This window comes from Taudactylus pleione, unplaced genomic scaffold (genome assembly GCF_031769625.1).
Source record: "Taudactylus pleione unplaced genomic scaffold, aTauple2 ptg000550l, whole genome shotgun sequence".
In the NCBI taxonomy this organism is placed as follows: domain Eukaryota; kingdom Metazoa; phylum Chordata; class Amphibia; order Anura; family Myobatrachidae; genus Taudactylus; species Taudactylus pleione.
Window position 1 is genome coordinate 3,595,001 of NW_028284952.1, and position 7,500 is coordinate 3,602,500.

Here is a 7,500-nt window from a genome sequence, read left to right on the forward strand (position 1 = left end):
ACTGGACATGCCCAATCTTGTCTGATCTTGGAAGCTATGCAGTGTTGGGCCTGGTTAGCACTTGAATGGGAGACCACCTGGGAATAGCAGGTGCTGTAGGTAATTTTATACTGCCATAACATTCTTTTCTATTAAATTTTACATTTAATTTTTTCAACTTATCAATGAATTTACTTGAGTTAAGAAGTAATAGAGGTCTAAAGTTAATGTTTTTGAGCACCTACAGCCAAACCACACTGGACATGCCCAATCTCATCTGATCTTGAAAGCTATGCAGTGTTGGGCCTGGTTAGTACTTGGATGGGAGACCACCTGGGAATACCAGGTGCTGTAGGTAATTTTATACTGCCATAACATTCTTTTCTATTACATTTTACATTTAATTTTTTCAACTTATCAATGAATTTCCTTGAGTTAAGAAGTAATAGAGGTCTAAAGTTAATACTTTGAGCACCTACAGCCAAACCACACTGGACATGCCCAATCTCGTCTGATCTTGGAAGCTGTGCAGTGTTTGGCCAGGTTAGTGCTTGGATGGGAGACCACCTGGGAATTCCAGGTGCTGTAGGTAATTTTATGCAGCCATAACATTCTTTTCTATTACATTTTACATTTAATTTTTTCAACTTATTAATGAATTTACTTGAGTTAAGAAGTAATAGAGGTCTAAATTTAATGCTTTTGAGCACCTACAGTCAAACCACACTGGACATGCCCAATCTCATCTGATCTTGGAAGCTATGCAGTGTTGGGCCTGGTTAGTACTTGGATGGGAAACCACCAGGGAATACCAGGTGCTGTATGTAATTTTAGACAGCCAAAACATTCTTTTCTATTACATTGTACATTTAATTTTTTCTACTTATCAATGAATTTACTTGAGTTAAGAAGTAAAAGAGGTCTAAAGTTAATGTTTTTGAGCACCTACAGCCAAACCACACTGGACATGCCCAATCTCGTCTTATCTTGGAAGCTATGCAGTATTGGGCCTGGTTAGTACTTGGATGGGAGACCACCTAGGAATCCCAGGTGCTGTAGGTAATTTTATACTGCCATAACATTCTTTTCTATTACAGTTTACATTTAATTTTTTCAACTTATCAATGAATTTACTTGAGTTAAGAAGTAATAGAGGTCTAAAGTTAATGCTTTTGAGCACCTACAGCCAAACCACACTGGACATGCACAATCTCGTTTGATCTTGGAGGCTTTGCAGGGTTGGGCCTGGTTAGTACTTGGACGGGAGACCACCTGGGAATACCAGGTGCTGTAGGTAATTTTATATAGCCATAACATTCTTTTCTATTACATTTTACATTACATTTTTTCAACTTATCAATGAATTTACTTGAGTTAAGAAGTAATAGAGGTCTAAAGTTAAAGCTTTTGAGCATCTACAGCCAAACCACACTGGACATGCCCAATCTCGTCTGATCTTGGAGGCTATGCAGTGTTGGGCCTGGTTGGTACTTGGACGGGAGACCACCTGGGAATACCTGGTGCTGTAGGTAATTTTATATAGCCATAACATTCTTTTCTATTACATTTTACATTACATTTTTTCAACTTATCAATGAATTTACTTGAGTTAAGTAGTAAAAGAGGTCTAAAGTTAATGTTTTTTAGCGCCTACAGCCAAACTACACTGGACATGCCCAATCTCATCTGATCTTGGAAGCTATGCAGTGTTGGGCCTGGTTAGTACTTGAATGGGAGACCACCTGGGAATACCAGGTGTTGTAGGTAATTTTATACTGCCATAACATTCTTTTCTATTAAATTTTACATTTAATTTTTTCAACTTATCAATGAATTTACTTGAGTTAAGAAGTAAAAGATGTCTAAAGTTAATGTTTTTGAGCACTTACAGTCAAACCACACTGGACATGCTCAATCTCGTCTGATCTTGGAAGCTATGCAGTGTAGGGCCTGGTTAGTACTTGGATGGGAGACCACCTGGGAATACCAGGAGCTGTAGGTAATTTTATACTGCCATAACATTCTTTTCTATTACATTTTACATTTAATTTTTCAACTTGTCATTGAATTTACTTGAGTTAAGAAGTAAAAGAGGTCTAAAGTTAAAGTTTTTGAGCACCTACAGCCAAACCACACTGGACATGCCCAATCTCGTCTGATCTTGGAAGCTATGCAGTGTTGGGCCTGGTTAGTACTTGGATGGGAGACCACCTGGGAATACCAGGTGCTGTAGGTAATTTTATGCAGCCATACCATTCTTTTCTATTACATTTTACATTTAATTTTTTCAACTTATCAATGAATTTACTTGAGTAAAGAAGTAAAAAAGAGGTCTAAAGTTAATGTTTTTGAGCTCCTTCAGCCAAACCACACTGGACATGCCCCATCTCGTCTGATCTTGGAAGCTATGCAGTGTTGGGCCTGGTTAGTACTTGGATGGGAGACCACCTGGGAATACCAGGTGCTGTATGTAATTTTAGACAGCCAATCATTCTTTTCTATTACATTTTACATTTTCTACTTATCAATGAATTTACTTGAGTTAAGAAGTAAAAGAGGTCTAAAGTTAATGTTTTTGAGCACCTACAGCCAAACCACACTGGACATGCCCAATCTCGTCTGATCTTGGAAGCTATGCAGTGTTGGGCCTGGTTAGTACTTGGATGGGAAACCACCTGGGAATACCAGGTGCTGTAGGTAATTTTATACAGCCATAACATTCTTTTCTATTACATTTTACATTTAATTTTTTCAACTTATCAATAAGTTTACTTGAGTTAAGAAGTAATAGAGGTCTAAAGTTAATGTTTTTGAGCACCTACAGCCAAACCACACTGGACATGCCCAATCTTGTCTGATCTTGGAAGCTATGCAGTGTTGGGCCTGGTTAGTACTTGGATGGGAGACCACCTGGGAATACCAGGAGCTGTAGGTAATTTTATACTGCCATAACATTCTTTTCTATTACATTTTTCATTTCATTTTTCAACTTATCATTGAATTTACTTTAGTTAAGAAGTAAAAGAGTTCTAAAGTTAATGTTTTTGAGCTCCTTCAGCCAAACCACACTGGACATGCCCAATCTCATCTGATCTTGGAAGCTATGCAGTGTTGGGCCTGGTTAGTACTTGGATGGGAGACCACCTGGGAATACCAGGTGCAGTAGGTAATTTTATACTGCCATAACATTCTTTTCTATTACATTTTACATTTAATTTTTTCAACTTATCAATGAATTTCCTTGAGTTAAGAAGTAATAGAGGTCTAAATTTAATGCTTTTGAGCACCTACAGCCAAACCACACTGGACATGCCCAATCTTGTCTGATCTTGGAAGCTATGCAGTGTTGGGCCTGGTTTGAACTTGGATGGGAGACCTCCTGGGAATATCAGGTGCTGTAGATAATTTTAGACAGCCATAACATTCTTTTCTATTACATTTTACATTTAATTTTTTCAACTTATCTATGAATTTACTTGAGTTAAGAAGTAAAAGAGATCTAAAGTTAATGTTTTTGAGCACCTACAGCCAAACCACACTGGACATGCCCAATCTCATCTGATCTTGGAAGCTATGCAGTGTTGGGCCGGGTTAGTACTTGGATGGGAGACTACCTAAGAATCCCAAGTGCTGTAGGTATTTTTATACTGCCATAACAGTCTTTTCTATTACATTTTACATTTAATTTTTTCAACTTATCAATGAATTTACTTGAGTTAAGAAGTAATAGAGGTCTAAAGTTAATGCTTTTGAGCGCCTACAGCCAAACCACACTGGACAAGCCCAATCTCGTCTGATCTTGGAGGCTTTGAAGTGTTGGGCCTGGTTAGTACTTGGACGGGAGACCACCTGGGAATACCAGGTGCTGTAGGTAATTTTATATAGCCATAACATTCTTTTCTATTACATTTTACATTACATTTTTTCAAATTATCAATGAATTTACTTGAGTTAAGAAGTAAAAGAGGTCTAAAGTTAATGTTTTTTAGCGCCTACAGCCAAACCACACTGGACATGCCCAATCTTGTCTGATCTTGGAAGCTATGCAGTGTTGGGCCTGGTTAGCACTTGAATGGGAGACCACCTGGGAATAGCAGGTGCTGTAGGTAATTTTATACTGCCATAACATTCTTTTCTATTAAATTTTACATTTAATTTTTTCAACTTATCAAAGAATTTACTTGAGTTAAGAAGTAATAGAGGTCTAAAGTTAATGTTTTTGAGCACCTACAGCCAAACCACACTGGACATGCCCAATCTCATCTGATCTTGGAAGCTATGCAGTGTTGGGCCTGGTTAGTACTTGGATGGGAGACCACCTGGGAATACCAGGTGCTGTAGGTAATTTTATACTGCCATAACATTCTTTTCTATTACATTTTACATTTAATTTTTTCAACTTATCAATGAATTTCCTTGAGTTAAGAAGTAATAGAGGTCTAAAGTTAATACTTTGAGCACCTTCATCCAAACCACACTGGACATGCCCAATCTCGTCTGATCTTGGAAGCTGTGCAGTGTTTGGCCAGGTTAGTGCTTGGATGGGAGACCACCTGGGAATTCCAGGTGCTGTAGGTAATTTTATGCAGCCATAACATTCTTTTCTATTACATTTTACATTTAATTTTTTCAACTTATTAATGAATTTACTTGAGTTAAGAAGTAATAGAGGTCTAAATTTAATGCTTTTGAGCACCTACAGTCAAACCACACTGGACATGCCCAATCTCATCTGATCTTGGAAGCTATGCAGTGTTGGGCCTGGTTAGTACTTGGATGGGAAACCACCAGGGAATACCAGGTGCTGTATGTAATTTTAGACAGCCAAAACATTCTTTTCTATTACATTGTACATTTAATTTTTTCAACTTATCAATGAATTTCCTTGAGTTAAGAAGTAATAGAGGTCTAAATTTAATGCTTTTGAGCACCTACAGCCAAACCACACTGGACATGCCCAATCTCGTCTGATCTTGGAAGCTATGCAGTGTTGGGCCTGGTTTGAACTTGGATGGGAGACCACCTAAGAATCCCAGGTGCTGTAGGTATTTTTATACTGCCATAACATTCTTTTCTATTACAGTTTACATTTAATTTTTTCAACTTATCAATGAATTTACTTGAGTTAAGAAGTAAAAGAGGTCGAAAGTTAATGTTTTTGAGCTCCTTCAGCCAAACCACACTGGACATGCCCAATCTCGTCTGATTTTGGAAGCTATGCAGTGTTGGGCCTGGTTAGTACTTGGATGGGAGACCACCTAGGAATCCCAGGTGCTGTAGGTAATTTTATACTGCCATAACATTCATTTCTATTAAATTTTACATTTAATTTTTTCAACTTATCAATGAATTTACTTGAGTTAAGAAGTAAAAGATGTCTAAAGTTAATGTTTTTGAGCACCTACAGCCAAACCACACAGGACATGCCCAATCTCATCTGATCTTGGAAGCTATGCAGTGTTGTGCCTGGTTAGTACTTGGATGGGAGACCACCTGGGAATACCAGGTGCTGTATGTAAATTTATACTGCCATAACATTCTTTTCTATTACATTTTACATTAAATTTTTTCAACTTATCAATGAATTTACTTGAGTTAAGAAGTAAAAGAGGTCTAAAGTTAAAGCTTTTGAGCACCTACAGCCAAACCACACTGGACATGCCCAATCTCGTCTAATCTTGGAGGCTATGCAGTGTTGGGCCTGGTTGGTACTTGGACGGGAGACCACCTGGGAATACCTGGTGCTGTAGGTAATTTTATATAGCCATAACATTCTTTTCTATTACATTTTACATTACATTTTTTCAACTTATCAATGAATTTACTTGAGTTAAGTAGTAAAAGAGGTCTAAAGTTAATGTTTTTTAGCACCTACAGCCAAACCACACTGGACATGCCCAATCTTGTCTGATTTTGGAAGCTATGCAGTGTTGGGCCTGGTTAGTACTTGACTGGGAGACCACCTGGGAATACCAGGTGCTGTAGGTAATTTTATACTGCCATAACATTCTTTTCTATTAAATTTTACATTTAATTTTTTCAACTTATAAATGAATTTACTTGAGTTAAGAAGTAAAAGATGTCTAAAGTTAATGTTTTTGAGCACTTACAGTCAAACCACACTGGACATGCTCAATCTCGTCTGATCTTGGAAGCTATGCAGTGTAGGGCCTGGTTAGTACTTGGATGGGAGACCACCTGGGAATACCAGGAGCTGTAGGTAATTTTATACTGCCATAACATTCTTTTCTATTACATTTTTCATTTCATTTTTCAACTTATCATTGAATTTTCTTGAGTTAAGAAGTAAAAGAGGTCTAAAGTTAATGTTTTTGAGCTCCTTCAGCCAAACCACACTGGACATGCCCAATCTCGTCTGATCTTGGAAGCTATGCAGTGTTGGGCCTGGTTAGTACTTGGATGGGAGACCACCTAGGAATCCCAGGTGCTGTAGGTAATTTTATACTGCCATAACATTCATTTCTATTACATTTTACATTTAATTTTTTCAACTTATCAATGAATTTCCTTGAGTTAAGAAGTAATAGAGGTCTAAATTTAATGCTTTTGAGCACCTACAGCCAAACCACACTGGACATGCCCAATCTCGTCTGATCTTGGAAGCTATGCAGTGTTGGGCCTGGTTTGAACTTGGATGGGAGACCACCTAAGAATCCCAGGTGCTGTAGGTATTTTTATACTGCCATAACATTCTTTTCTTTTACAGTTTACATTTAATTTTTTCAACTTATCAATGAATTTACTTGAGTTAAGAAGTAAAAGTGGTCTAAAGTTAATTTTTTTGAGCTCCTTCAGCCAAACCACACTGGACATGCCCAATCTCATCTGATTTTGGAAGCTATGCAGTGTTGGGCCTGGTTAGTACTTGGATGGGAGACCACCTAGGAATACCAGGTGCTGTAGGTAATTTTATACTGCCATAACATTCATTTCTATTAAATTTTACATTTAATTTTTTCAACTTATCAATGAATTTACTTGAGTTAAGAAGTAAAAGATGTCTAAAGTTAATGTTTTTGAGCACCTACAGCCAAACCACACAGGACATGCCCAATCTCATCTGATCTTGGAAGCTATGCAGTGTTGGGCCTGGTTAGTACTTGGATGGGAGACCACCTGGGAATACCAGGTGCTGTAGGTAAATATATACTGCCATAACATTCTTTTCTATTACATTTTACATTTAATTTTTTCAACTTATCAATGAATTTCCTTGAGTTAAGAAGTAATAGAGGTCTAAAGTTAATGCTTTTGAGCACCTACAGCCAATCCACACTGGACATGCCCAATCTCGTCTGATCTTGGTAGCTATGCAGTGTTGGGCCTGGTCAGTACTTGGATGGGAGACCTCCTGGGAAAACCAGGTGCAGTAGGTATTTTTATACAGCCATAGCAGTCTTTTCTATTACATTTTACATTAAATTTTTTCAACTTATCAATGAATTTACTTGAGTTAAGAAGTAAAAGAGGTCTAAAGTTAAAGCTTTTGAGCACCTACAG

General features: G+C 37.6%; 3 non-coding genes and 30 pseudogenes across 3 annotated transcripts; all 33 read left to right on the forward strand.

The window, feature by feature from the left end:
- The window catches only part of LOC148497045 (5S ribosomal RNA), a 119-nt pseudogene extending 17 nt beyond the window's left edge, over window positions 1–102 (forward strand).
- Window positions 103–218: 116 nt separating this feature from the next.
- On the forward strand, window positions 219–337 carry LOC148497046 (5S ribosomal RNA; annotated as a pseudogene).
- Window positions 338–452: 115 nt separating this feature from the next.
- LOC148497047 (5S ribosomal RNA) lies at window positions 453–571 on the forward strand (annotated as a pseudogene).
- Window positions 572–687: 116 nt separating this feature from the next.
- LOC148497048 (5S ribosomal RNA) lies at window positions 688–806 on the forward strand (annotated as a pseudogene).
- Window positions 807–922: 116 nt separating this feature from the next.
- Window positions 923–1,041, forward strand: LOC148497049 (5S ribosomal RNA; annotated as a pseudogene).
- A 116-nt stretch (window positions 1,042–1,157) lies between these two features.
- LOC148497050 (5S ribosomal RNA) lies at window positions 1,158–1,276 on the forward strand (annotated as a pseudogene).
- Window positions 1,277–1,392: 116 nt separating this feature from the next.
- LOC148497051 (5S ribosomal RNA) lies at window positions 1,393–1,511 on the forward strand (annotated as a pseudogene).
- A 116-nt stretch (window positions 1,512–1,627) lies between these two features.
- LOC148497052 (5S ribosomal RNA) lies at window positions 1,628–1,746 on the forward strand (annotated as a pseudogene).
- A 116-nt stretch (window positions 1,747–1,862) lies between these two features.
- On the forward strand, window positions 1,863–1,981 carry LOC148497053 (5S ribosomal RNA; annotated as a pseudogene).
- Window positions 1,982–2,096: 115 nt separating this feature from the next.
- Window positions 2,097–2,215, forward strand: LOC148497054 (5S ribosomal RNA). The gene has a single exon (XR_015870302.1). It is a non-coding gene; the product is annotated as a 5S ribosomal RNA (ribosomal RNA).
- A 118-nt stretch (window positions 2,216–2,333) lies between these two features.
- Window positions 2,334–2,452, forward strand: LOC148497055 (5S ribosomal RNA; annotated as a pseudogene).
- Window positions 2,453–2,560: 108 nt separating this feature from the next.
- LOC148497056 (5S ribosomal RNA) lies at window positions 2,561–2,679 on the forward strand. Its single transcript, XR_015871029.1, has one exon. It is a non-coding gene; the product is annotated as a 5S ribosomal RNA (ribosomal RNA).
- A 116-nt stretch (window positions 2,680–2,795) lies between these two features.
- On the forward strand, window positions 2,796–2,914 carry LOC148497057 (5S ribosomal RNA; annotated as a pseudogene).
- Window positions 2,915–3,029: 115 nt separating this feature from the next.
- Window positions 3,030–3,148, forward strand: LOC148497058 (5S ribosomal RNA; annotated as a pseudogene).
- A 116-nt stretch (window positions 3,149–3,264) lies between these two features.
- LOC148497059 (5S ribosomal RNA) lies at window positions 3,265–3,383 on the forward strand (annotated as a pseudogene).
- A 116-nt stretch (window positions 3,384–3,499) lies between these two features.
- On the forward strand, window positions 3,500–3,618 carry LOC148497060 (5S ribosomal RNA; annotated as a pseudogene).
- A 116-nt stretch (window positions 3,619–3,734) lies between these two features.
- On the forward strand, window positions 3,735–3,853 carry LOC148497061 (5S ribosomal RNA; annotated as a pseudogene).
- A 116-nt stretch (window positions 3,854–3,969) lies between these two features.
- LOC148497062 (5S ribosomal RNA) lies at window positions 3,970–4,088 on the forward strand (annotated as a pseudogene).
- Window positions 4,089–4,204: 116 nt separating this feature from the next.
- On the forward strand, window positions 4,205–4,323 carry LOC148497063 (5S ribosomal RNA). The gene has a single exon (XR_015871448.1). It is a non-coding gene; the product is annotated as a 5S ribosomal RNA (ribosomal RNA).
- A 115-nt stretch (window positions 4,324–4,438) lies between these two features.
- On the forward strand, window positions 4,439–4,557 carry LOC148497064 (5S ribosomal RNA; annotated as a pseudogene).
- Window positions 4,558–4,673: 116 nt separating this feature from the next.
- On the forward strand, window positions 4,674–4,792 carry LOC148497065 (5S ribosomal RNA; annotated as a pseudogene).
- A 116-nt stretch (window positions 4,793–4,908) lies between these two features.
- Window positions 4,909–5,027, forward strand: LOC148497066 (5S ribosomal RNA; annotated as a pseudogene).
- A 116-nt stretch (window positions 5,028–5,143) lies between these two features.
- Window positions 5,144–5,262, forward strand: LOC148497067 (5S ribosomal RNA; annotated as a pseudogene).
- Window positions 5,263–5,378: 116 nt separating this feature from the next.
- Window positions 5,379–5,497, forward strand: LOC148497068 (5S ribosomal RNA; annotated as a pseudogene).
- Window positions 5,498–5,613: 116 nt separating this feature from the next.
- Window positions 5,614–5,732, forward strand: LOC148497069 (5S ribosomal RNA; annotated as a pseudogene).
- A 116-nt stretch (window positions 5,733–5,848) lies between these two features.
- Window positions 5,849–5,967, forward strand: LOC148497070 (5S ribosomal RNA; annotated as a pseudogene).
- Window positions 5,968–6,083: 116 nt separating this feature from the next.
- LOC148497071 (5S ribosomal RNA) lies at window positions 6,084–6,202 on the forward strand (annotated as a pseudogene).
- A 115-nt stretch (window positions 6,203–6,317) lies between these two features.
- On the forward strand, window positions 6,318–6,436 carry LOC148497072 (5S ribosomal RNA; annotated as a pseudogene).
- A 116-nt stretch (window positions 6,437–6,552) lies between these two features.
- Window positions 6,553–6,671, forward strand: LOC148497073 (5S ribosomal RNA; annotated as a pseudogene).
- A 116-nt stretch (window positions 6,672–6,787) lies between these two features.
- Window positions 6,788–6,906, forward strand: LOC148497074 (5S ribosomal RNA; annotated as a pseudogene).
- Window positions 6,907–7,022: 116 nt separating this feature from the next.
- Window positions 7,023–7,141, forward strand: LOC148497075 (5S ribosomal RNA; annotated as a pseudogene).
- Window positions 7,142–7,257: 116 nt separating this feature from the next.
- LOC148497076 (5S ribosomal RNA) lies at window positions 7,258–7,376 on the forward strand (annotated as a pseudogene).
- A 116-nt stretch (window positions 7,377–7,492) lies between these two features.
- Window positions 7,493–7,500, forward strand: part of LOC148497077 (5S ribosomal RNA) — a 119-nt pseudogene continuing 111 nt past the window's right edge.